The sequence below is a fragment of the Stenella coeruleoalba genome (genome assembly GCF_951394435.1).
Source record: "Stenella coeruleoalba genome assembly, chromosome: 2".
Classification (NCBI taxonomy): domain Eukaryota; kingdom Metazoa; phylum Chordata; class Mammalia; order Artiodactyla; family Delphinidae; genus Stenella; species Stenella coeruleoalba.
The window spans coordinates 92,522,332-92,535,008 of NC_137147.1; positions in this window are offsets into that span (position 1 = coordinate 92,522,332).

Consider the following 12,677-nt stretch of genomic DNA (forward strand, 5'->3'; position numbering starts at 1 on the left):
AGGTGGAGGGTGTGCTCCTGGGCAGCCCATGTGCGCCCTTTATTTAAAGGGTTCTCCTCTCTTCCACCTTAGCTCCGCCCTTCAGTGGCCCTTCCTCTATGTTTAATTAATTCCACCCCTCCTCCCCCCAGTCCTTGCTGGGAACAGCGACCACAACTTTAGCTGGTCCAGAGATCTAGGATAAAAGGCACCTCTAAATTAAACAGTGCAATTAGCAGGCAGCCTCCAGGTGGATATGGTAAAGAGCCCTCATTTCTTTCTGGTCCCAGATTCATACAAGAGGTCCCGAGCCTCACACAAAGCTCCCAGCTCAGTAGCCCAGAACAAAGGCAAGGGTGTGCAGAATAAGTGGCAAGGATTATTATCATTCCTGCCACTGCGTCCCTGTCCATGGCAGGGAGGGAGAAACAGGCACTTACAGCGATGCTGCTTTTCTGGCCACGCTGTGCTCAGGAACAGACAGACGTTATCATCTAACACGATGGATTTTTGTTGTTGTTGTTACTACATAATACTTATTGCTGTAGAGAGATGAGAAGACGCAGATAAGCAAAAACCAAAAAAACAAAAATTGAAACATCACCCAGATTTAACACGGTTAGGACTTAAAAGGCTGTGTATGCATGTGCTTGTAAAGGGATGTGCAGAAACTACTGTGGGGAGGGGAAACACTACTCTTGGAGCTTTATTTCTGAGTAAAAAGTGAGCGAATGCTTTCAGGTTGCCGAAGAGAACAGACTATTTGGTTTGTTTCCAATCTTCATCTTCCTTGTCCTCGGGGTGGAGTTTGGTGGTTACTCCTTCCAAGACATCGCCCCTCCTTCTCCTACTGCCAGGTCTCTGGCTGTTTGTCTCCTCCATCTGGCCCTTAAATGTGGGCATGCTTCAGGGGATTGCCCTCCTCTCATCTTTCTTCCTCGGTGGCCATACCCATTTCTATGACTTTAAATGCTACCAGGTGATATTCTTATAAGTATAAACCCTGTGTCAAATTTATACCATGAGGCCCTGCCAGCCTTCTGAGCTCCAAAATCTTACATCCAACTGCCTACCTGACAAATAAGCTTGCATGGCTCTTAGGCACCTCAAACTTAACATGTTACAAAACCGAATTTTAGTCTTTCTCCAAAAATCTGCTTCCCGTTCAGTCTTCCCCATCTCAGTTTATTGTATCTCCATCCATCCAACCGTACAACAGAATATTATTCCATAATAAAAGGGAATGAAGTACTGACACAAGGTACAACATGGATAAACCTTGAAAACACTACGCTAAGTGAAAGAAGCCAGTCACAAAGGGCCACATATTATAGGATTCCATTTATATGAAATGCCCAGAATAGACAAATTTGTAGAGACAGAAGGTAGATTACTAGCTACCAGAGTTTGACAGCTAAGGGGAACAGGGTTTGGGTTTTTTTTGTTTTTTGTATGGGAGGAGGGGATGGTAGTGATTAAAACGTTTTAAAATTATTGTGATGGTTACCAACTATGAATATACTAAATGCATTGAATTGGACACTTTAAATGGTGGGATTTACTATGACAAAGGAGACAAGAATATACAAGGGAGAAAAGACAGCCTCTCCAATAACTGATCCTGGGAAAATTGGACAGCTACATGTAAAAGAATGAACTTAGAACATTCTCTTACACCATATATGAAAATAAACTCAGAATGCATTAAAGACCTACAAGACCAGAGACCATAAAACTCACAGAAGAAAACATAGGCAGGACACTCTCTGACATGAATTTTAGTCATATTTTTTTTGATCTGTCTCCTAAAGCAAAGGAAATAAAAGGAAAAATAAACAAATGGAACCTAATTAAACTTAAAAGCTTTTGCACAGTACAGGAAACCATCAACAACGTGAAAATACAACCTGATGAATGGGAGAAAATATTTGCAAATGATTTGACCAGTAATGGGTTAATATCCAAAATATATAAATCAACACCAAAAAAGCCAAAAAATGGGCAGAAGACCTGAATATTTTCAAAATATTCTTCTTTTTCAAAAGAAGATATACAGATGGCCAATAGGCACACGAAAAGATGTTCAACATCGTTAATTATCAGAGAAATGCAAATCAAAACCAAAATGCAATATCACCTCACACCAGTCAGAATGGCCATCATCAAAAAGTCTATAAGTTGGGCTTCCCTGGTGGCGCAGTGGTTAAGAATCTGCCTGTCAATGCAGAGAACATGGGTTCGAGCCCTGGTCCGAGAAGATCCCACGTGCCTCGGAGCAACTAAGCCCATGCCACACCTACTGAGCCTGCACTCTAGAGCCCATGCTCCACAACAAGAGGAGCCACTGCAATGAGAAGCCCACGCACAGCAAGGAAGAGTAGCCCCCGCTCGCCACAACTAGAGAAAGCCTGTGTGTAGAAATGAGGACCCAATGTAGCCAAAAATAAATAAAATTTTTAAAATAAAATAAAAAATAAAAGATTCAGATTTTTCTTAATAAAAAAAAAGTCTACAAATAATAAATGCTGGAGAAGGTGTGGAGAAAGGGAACCCTCCTGCACTATCGGTGGGAATGTAAATTGGTGCAGCCACTATGGAAAATCGTATGGAGGTTCCTTAAAAAACTAAAAGTAGAGCTACTGTATGATCCAGCAATCCCACTGCTGGGCATATATCCAGAAAAAAAGAAAACTCTAATTTAAAAAACTACATGTGCCCCAACGTTCATAGCAGCACTATTTGCAATAGCCAAGACATGGAAACAATCCAAAAGCCCATCAACAGATGACTGGTTTAAGAAAATGTGGTATATAGATACAATGGAATATTACTCAACCATAAAAAGAATGAAATATTGCCATTTGCAGCAACATGGATGGACCTAGAGAATATTATGCCTAGTGAAATAAGTCAGAGAAAGATAAATACTATATGACATCACTTACATGTAGAATCTAAAAAATAAAGCAAACTAGTAAATATAAAAAAAAGAAAAGAAATAAATGGGAGGGTTTAAAGTATGGCAATCTCAATAACGCTATTGACAAAGAAGGAGAAGAAGAAGGGGGGGGAGGAGGGGGGAGGAGGGGGGAGGAGGGGGGAAGAGGGGGAGGAGGGGGAGGAGGAGGGGAGGAGGGGGAGGAGGAGGGGAGGAGGAGGGGGAGGAGGAAGGGAGGAGGGGGAGGGGGAGAAGGGGAGGAGGAGGGGAGAAGGGGGAGGAGGAGGGGAGGGGGAGGAGGGGGAGGGGGAGGGGGGAGGAGGAGGGGGAGAAGGGGGAGGAGGAGGGGGAGGGGGAGGAGGAGGGGGAGAAGGGGGGAGGAGGAGGGGGAAAGGGAGAAGGAGGGGGTAGGGGGAGGAGGGGGTAGGGGGAGGAGGGGGTAGGGGGAGGAGAGGAATGCCCCTGGAACATAAGGTCTTTGGTGAAAAAATGTCCTAGTGGATTTGGACTCCACTGATATTGTCAATAGTATAAATCTTTCCTAGGAGCAAGAGTAGGAAAAATAGTAATATTGACAGTGATAATAGCTAACATTTATTGAGCACATGAAAACCAAGTTAGGAACTTTAGATGAAAAAGTATCAGTTATTTTCTCTTCAAGTGTTGCTTCTGCTCCATTTTCTCCCTTTTATTCTTCTGCAACTCCAATTATGCCTATGTTAAACTTTTTACCTTATCTCATATATATATATTATATTTCTGTATATATATTACATATTATATAATATGTTATATAAATTATATTTTTATATTCTTTTCTTTGATTTCCATCTTCTTTTCCCTCAGAGTTTCAGCTTGGAAATTATTCTCTGATGTATCTTTGATTTCTTTCTTCAGATGTTTCTAATATGATGATAAACCTGTTTATTGATTTCCTAATATCAGTTATATATTTTTCAGTTGTAGAATTTCCATTTGGTCTTTTTTTTTCACAATTCTTATCTTCAACAGAGGATACATCCAGATATATAAAGAACACCCATAAATCAATTTTAAAAGGCAGTATACCCAATAGAAAAATAGATAACAGATTTGAGTAGGTACTTCTTCAAAGAGGATATCTAAACAGTCAATAAATATGCAAAAGATGTTCAATCTCATTAGTCATCATGGATGCTACCACAAAACCCAGAATGGCTAAAATGAGAAAGACAGCAAATATCAAGAGCAATTGGCTCTCATACACTCTGGTGGGAGTATAAATTGAAATAACTATCCTGGAAAATATTATCTCGTATCTTCCAGAGCTGAACGTATTATATGTATATATATATATGCTATAACCCAGCAAGTTTACTTCTAGGTACTTAACCAACAAAAATACTTTTATATGATCAACATAAGACATGTAGAAGTATGCTCACAGAAGCAGTATTCCTAACAGGCAAACACTGGATTCAAATGTTCATCAATGCTACGGGTAAATACATCCAGAAAAAAAAAAAAAAAGTTGCATCCAATCCTCATATGATGTACCCCGATAAATTAAAAAAAATTAGATTTAAATGTAAAAAATAAAAGCATAAAATTACATGAAACCATCACTATAATCATGGTAACAGACAGTTTCACAGGTGTATGCATATGTCCAAAGTCATCAAATATGCACATTTTTTGGTATATCAATTATACCTCAGTAAAGCTGTTTAAAAAATGACAATGAAAATTACATGAAGAAAACTTAGGTGCTTTTCTGGTTAACTTCAGAGTGAAGAATATCTTTCTAACTATGGCCCAAAAGCCAGAAACTATAAATTCAACCATATTTAAAAATAACCCAGGGACTTCCCTGGAGGTCCAGTGGTTAAGACTCCGCACTTCCAATGCAGGTGGCGCAGGTTCAATCCCTGGTCGGGGAACTAAGATCTTACATGCCGAGTGGCACAGCCAAAAATTTTTCAAAAAAAAAACATAAGGAAAGTCAAAAGACAATGACAAACTGAGGAAAAATATTTGCAAGTCACAGCACAAGGGCAAGAAGAAAAAGACCAGTACTCTGACATATAAAATGGGCGAAGACTGGTAAGAGAAATTAGCATAAAGGAAAACACAAAACCCATAACTAAGAAAATCAACTTAAATCTATACTCAACTACATATCAGAATAGCACACCCCCAGTTTGCTAATACAGCCTGTGGGCAAGGCTGTAGGGAAATGGGTGCTCACATGGAAAGAGAGGTGGCAGGGCAATCTGGAAATATCTACCAAAACTGCAAATGTATACTTGCCTTTGACCCAGCTATTCCACTTCAGGATATCCTTGTACATGTGCGAAATGACAAGCGTACGAGGTTATTCTTTGCAGCACAGTTTGTAGTAGCAAAAGATTGAAAACAACACAACTGTCCATGGCTAGGAAACTAATTAAACTAAGGCACATGCACACAGTGCAACTCTACAAAAAAAGGAGTCTGCTCCAAGGGATGAGGAAAACAGCACGGTGCAGAACACAGTGTACCACTTGTGAAAAAAAAGCAGGGGAAAATGAGAATGCAGACTATATTTGCTTTTATGTGTCCCCACACCCCGTGCAAACAAACAAACAAACATTGGAATTATTAGTAAGCAAGTAATAACGGTAGTTACCTTGAACAGGAATTGAGCAGAGGGGCCCAGAGGTGGGAGGAGGACTTTTCACAGATGCCTTTTATAACTTTACTTTTTGCTGTATTTATTTATTTAATTTCTTATTTACTTACTCATTTAATGAGCATTTACTACCTATTAAAATTAAACTAATTTTTTTTAATTTATTTACCTTATTTATTTATTTTTGACTGCATTGGGTCTTCATTGCTGCGTGCAGGCTTTCTCTAGTTGTGGCGAGTGGGGGCTACTCTTCCTTGCAGTGCGTGGGTTTCTCATTGCGGTGGCTTCTCTTGTTGCGGAGCACGGGCTCCAGGCATGCGGGCTTCAGTAGTTGTAGCTCGCGGGCTCTAGAGCACAGGCTCAGTAGTTGTGGTGCACGGGCTTAGTTGCTCCGTGGCATGTGGGATCTTCCCGGACCAGGGCTTGAACCCGTGTCCCCTGCATTGGCAGACAGATTCTTAACCACTGCACCACCAGGGAAGCCCCAAACTAAATAATTTTTAAATAATGTAATTACAATAAAATTTAACCTTCTTAAAATGGCCTTCAAGACCTTGCATGACCTGCCTTTTTCCCCCGAGCTTCTCCCTCGCTCACACCCCCTACTCCCTTTTGCCACAGCCTCAGGATCTCCTTTTAGCTTCTCCAATAGCTCAATTTACTCTCAATTTATTTCCCACCTCATGGGCTGCTTGCCTAAAAGGTGCAACTCAAAATTCAGCTTAACAGCTCTCGTCAGAGGCAATAATGATGAGGCTGGGCACCAGGATCAGCTCTGTGGATCCCCCTGTGGGTTCCTTTTCTCAAAGAAAGAAGAAAACATTCCCAGAAGTTTGTTCAGAGGACACTTGGCAAAATCTGGAGACATTTATCGTTTTTAAAGGGGAGGAGGGAGGTGTTATTGGCATCTACTGCGTAGAGGCCAGGGATGCTGCTAAACACCATACAATGCACAGGACAGCCCACAACAAAGAACTACTCAGCCTAAAATGTCAATAGTGTCAAGGCTGAGAAACCCTTGTCTCTTTGGAAAAAAAAAAGGAAAAGAGCTAGGGTTAATTTCTGACGCTCATTACTTGGGGAAGTTTTTTTTATCTCCCTCATTTCCCTGTCTGTAATATAGGCACAATTAGCATTATTTCATTTTTTTTAAACTTCATCTAGAAAAATTAGGAGCTCTGATACACAAGGAGGAGAATGTAAAACACCCCACCATCCAGAGAACCAGAGCTGATTCTCACCCATTCATTCAACAGGTATTTGTCAGGGACCTTCCTTGTGTCGGGCACTCTTGTGAATGCTGAGGACATCACGGTGAACTCCTCACGGAGCTTACAGTCTGGTGGGACAGAGAGAAAATAAACAAAGGAAACACATAATATATCAGAAGTTATAAGTGCAGGGAGGAAAAAAAATAAAAAAGAAAGCCAGGGAAGGGGTAAAAACGGTGTAAGACAGGATAAGTCAGAAAAGATCTCCCAGAAAAGGAGACATTTGAACAAAAGTCTGAAGGAGGTGAAAGAAGGGAACTTAGGTATATCTGGACAAAAAATGCTCTAGGTAGAGGGAATGGTACATGCAAGGTGGTATGATGAGAGTGAGCATCTTGTGTTTGAGGAACAGCTAGGAGGACACTTAGCTTGGAGTTCAGTGATGGAGCCAGAGACTGGGAGGAAATGGGGTCAGAAAAGTAATGGGAAGAGGTGGGTCAGATCAGGGAGGGCCTCTCTAGTCATTATAAGTACTTTACCGTTTACTTTGAGCAGGATAGGAAACCGTGAAAGTATCTGAGCAGAGGAGTGACATGAGCCAGCTTCATTCTTGAAAGAGTCACTGTGGCTGTTGTGTTGGGAGTTGATTTGGGGGAACAAGGAGTCAGGCAGACCAGATAGGAAGCGATTATAATTATCTAGAGAAGAGATGATGCTGGTACTAATGGACCAGTGTGACGTGATCTGACTCTAGATATATTTTGAAAGTAAGACAAACAAGATTTGCTAATGGTTTCACAGATGTGGGATATGAAAGAAAGAAAAGAGTCAAGGGTGACTTCAGTTTGGATCTGAGAAACAGGAAGGAGTAGAGAGGAGTTCAGTTTTGAGCACGTCAAGTTTGAGATGTGTATTAGAAGTGTCAGTGGGACTATCAAGGGAGTAGTTAGATGAGTCTGGAGTTCATGAAGAAAGCCTGGGCTGCAGATACAAATTTGGCAGTCATCAGCCTACAGATATTTAAAACCTTGAAACTGGATGAGATCATCAAGCAAGTGAATATTCAGATAGAAATACAAGGATGTTGTGTCACGTAGCCTTCCAAATACTTTTGTATTTAGAGTTCTCACACTTTATTCTCCACTCCTGCCCACTCATACTCCCAGTTTTCCTCCCCATCCCATCTCACCTGCCATACTCATACTCACATTGTACGCCTACTTGTAAGTCCCTCCTTGTAACTTGGTGTATAAACTCGTCACGTGCACACACCTCACACTTAGACATGCAACATAAAATTTTTGAAAATTTAATCATACTGCATTCAAGGAAAAGAATTTAACAAGTTAATGGTTGTATAATATTCTATCATGTGCATATACTGCAATCTTCAACCAATCCTGTATTTGGACAATTAAGTTTTGGGGTTTTTGCTTGTTTGTTACTATTAATAAGAATGAGGTAGAACAATTTTGCCCCTTAGATATTTCCTTAAAATAAATTTCTAGAAGTAGAATTGCTGAGTAAAAGAGTTTTGGTCGGTTTTACAAAATGCCCTCCAGAAAGATAGAGTAAGTGTATCAGTGTTTCCCCATCTCTCCACACGTAGGGACAGTGACTTCTGTTCTCTCTTTCTTTTAGATGTGAACAGATTATATAAAACTAAAAGTTGTAGTAACAATTCTTCTTTTATACAATTTGCTGTTTGGAATGTTTTATTAAATTCTGCTTAAGAGAGCTGAGATGTGAAGTCTTCCACATTTGGTCCATCCTTCCTGCTTATAGCTGAATTTAGCGAAAAAAAGACGTTAATGGCGTGTGCCTTGAAGCCAGGCAACAACAGAAATAAAAGCCTGGAACTCCAACTTCACTGAGAAACTCCACAAAGAAGTATTATGCTTGTCTGATTAACGGGGGGAGTGTGAACTTAAATGAAGTGGTGCAACTGTCACTATTACTGGAAACAGAGGGATTACTAGGACTTAAGACAGGGAGCTGTGCTCTCCAAGGAACTGCTTAGAACTGAGGAATTGGTTTCATTTTCAACCATGTATTGAAAGGGGATTTTTGTGCCCATCGTAATGGTATTTTGCCCTCTGAAAAAGCACTGGGTACAGACGTGATACAGATGTAGGCTAGGGTTAGTCTACAAGAGGCTACATGATAGGAAGGAAGAGGAAGTCCAACTTCCTCCAGGGAGCAACCAGCTGTACAAAGAGCAATCAGGCTTAGCTGCTCACTTAGGAAGGTAGCATAAGGATGGAGTTGACAAATACTGCCTTAGGACAGCAGAAAATCACACCTTTTTGTCCAGAGGGAGAGGGTGGGGCTGGGATGATTGACAGTCCTTTATATACCTTCAATAGGTTCTATCTCTTCTACATATTTCTTCAAAATATACTTAGCAAATGTTTACTATGTACTGACCACTGTACCTTGCACTTTTAATACATATGATTAGATTCAATCTTCACAATCTAGTGAAAGCCATCTTCTGTCTCATTCTTGAGAAACTTAGTCTCAAGGAAATTGAAACAATTGGCTAAAATTACACAAAATAATAATTGAAGGGGCCAGGATTTGAACCCAGGATTATCTGATCCAATACCCATGTTCTTTACATCACACCAGGCTGCTTCCCTCAACTTTGGTATCTCCAGACCTCTAGGATAAGGGGCTAGTGGAATTTTATTTTTTGGAGGCTCTGCTAAATGTTTCAGAACACTTTAGTACACATCATGTGCAATAATCCAAACACTCATTGTCCTTTCAAATATAATTTAAAACACACAACTATAAATATCAAAAGAAAAACAGTGTAAAAATGGAAAAAAATTACATTAAGTAGTATATTACATCTTCTAAAAATGGTTTAAGTGTGAAAATTACATCTTTCCCTCACTAATTATCTGGAAAAGCATATATTATAAAAAGGAGACATTATTCAGCTAAAAGAGAAAAAGATTCAAGTTGTAAATTAAAATTCCATTCCACCTTTAATAGGCTCCTTGAGTATTAGACCGATATAACACTTGAAATTCTAACTCAGCCTGGTATTGAGAGTTGCACATAATAGATACTCAGTAAACATGTACTAACTAAGACAATTTAAAAAATTTTTAAGTCAGACAGTGGGAGAAGATATTTACAACTCATGCAACCAGCAAAAGATTAGTTTCCAGAAAAATATTAAACTTCAACAAATCAATAAGAAAAACTACCCAATAAAAAACAGGTCATGAACTAGCAATTCACAGAAGAATAAATGCTAACGGACCAGAAACAACAGGGAAAAAATGTTCAGCCTCACTAATAACAGGGAATTGCAAATAATGAGAACAATTTCATATCAATGGAGGCTGGCAAAAACAGTGTGACAATATCATATGTTGGTGAGATGTGGGGAAATGAGAATTCTCATCACTATTCAGAGCCACTCTGGAAAGCAATTTGACAATGTCTATCTAGTAAAATTACCTAGCCTCAATCTAACAATTCCATTTTCTGGGGAAACCTAGCACATCCCTGCACATAAGAAGATAAACATACGAGGATGTTCATTACATCACTATTTATAATAGTCAAAAATAGGAAGTGACACATCTATACACAGAACAAAGGATAAATACATATGGTATATTTATTTAATTTTATAAGTCAAAATGAATGATTAGATACTCAGATATGAATGTCTAAAATATTGATGAACTAAAAAACTCAATATGCAGAATGACATATGTATAAAATGATAACTTTAACAAAGTTTAAGAACCACAGAAACCTTACCCTATATTTATGAAATTTGGTATGCAGAAAAAGCATGAAAATGTAGACAGAACAATACATTTCAACCTCAGGATAGTGGCTGTCTTTAGGAGAGAGGAATGAGATGAGAAAGGAGAAAAAAGGGACTTCAACTACATCTGTAACATTCAATTTCTTAACAGAAAAGATTTGAGGCAAAGAAGGTAATTTTAAGATTTATTAAATTTGTAGAACACGCCCTAACACCATACACAAAAATAAACTCAAAATGGATAAAAGACCTAAATGTATGGCCAGACACTATAAAACTCTTAGAGAAAACATAGGCAGAATACTCTATGACATCAATCACAGCAAGATTCTTTTTGACCCACCTCCTAGAGAAATGGAAATAAAAATGAAAATAAACAAATGGGACCTAATGAAACTTAAAAGCTTTTGCAAAGCAAAGGAAAACATAAACAAGATGAAAAGACAACCCTCAGAATGGGAGAAAATATTTGCAAATGAAGCAACTGACAAAGGATTAATCTCCAAAATTTACAAGCAGCTCATGCAGCTCAATATCAAAAAAACAAACAACCCAATCCAAAAATGGGCAGAAGACCTAAACAGACATTTCTCCAAAGAAGATAAACAGACTGCCAACAAACACATGAAAGGATGCTCAACATCACTAATCATTAGAGAAATGCAAATCAAAACTACAATAAAGGATCCTCACTCCAGTCAGAATGGCCATCATCAAAAAATCTACAAACAATAAATGCTGGAGAGGGTGTGGAGAAAAGGGAACACTCTTGCACTGTTGGTGGGAATGTAAATTGATACTAAAAAACTACAAATAGAACTACCATACGACCCAGCAATCCCACTACTGGGCATATACCCTGAGAAAACCATAATTCAAAAAGAGTCATGTACCACAATGTTCACTGCAGCTCTATCTACAACAGCCAGGACATGGAAACAACCTAAGTGTCCATCGACAGATGAATGGATAAAGAAGATGTGGCACATATATACAATGGAATATTACTCAGCCATAAAAAGAAATGAAATTGAGTTATTTGTAGTGAGGTGGGTGGACCTAGGGTCTGTCATACAGAGTGAAGTATGTCAGAAAGAGAAAAACAAATACCGTATGCTAACACATATATATGGAATCTAAAAAAAAAAAAAAAAAGGTCATGAAGAACCTAGGGGCAAGACGGGAATAAAGACACAGACTTACTAGAGAATGGACTTGAGGACACGAGGAGGGGGAAAGGTAAGCTGGGACAAAGTGACTAGAGAATGGACTTGAGGACACGAGGAGGGGGAAGGGTAAGCTGGGACAAAGTGACAAATGTAAAACAGATAGCTAGTGGGAAGCAGCCGCATAGCGCAGGGAGATCAGCTCGGTGCTTTGTGACCACCTAGAGGGGTGGGATACGGAGGGTGGGAGGGAGACACAAGAGGGAGGGGTTACGGGGATATGTGTATATGTATAGCTTCACTTTGTTATAAAGCAGAAACTAACACACCATTGTACAGCAATTATACTCCAATAAAGATGTTAAAAAATTTATTAAATTTGGGTGGTAGGTACATGGATGTTTGTTAAATTATTCTCTATGCCCTTCTATATGTTTTGAAGTTTTGATTAAAACAACTGAGTATTAAATCGTTTCTAACAAAAGTAGTAAACATTCTTAATTTGCTTCAGTGTTTGATGCTGAGAGTCTATTACTCTTCGCAGAAATGTTTGGAAGTAGAGTCAGTTCTCTGGCAGACCGATAGTTTTTTATAAAAAGAGACTACAGATTCATTTAAGTGTAAGCTTTCTTAATGTATGTTATTTTTGTATAGCAAAACATGCAAATGCAATTTAAACTTTAAATAATTCTTGAGAGTTATAAGGATGGCAGGCAAAGGATAATTATGAAAAATAGTAACAAAAAATGAATGCTTTACTGACTTTTATCTGGCATGCAAGAAAAATATTTTCGGGCTTCTCTCGTGGCACAGTGGTTGAGAATCTGCCTGTTAATGCAGGGGACACGGGTTCGAGCCCTGGTCTGGGAAGATCCCACATGCCGCGGATCAACTAGGCCCGCTGAGCCACAACTACTGAGCCTGCCCGTCTGGAGCC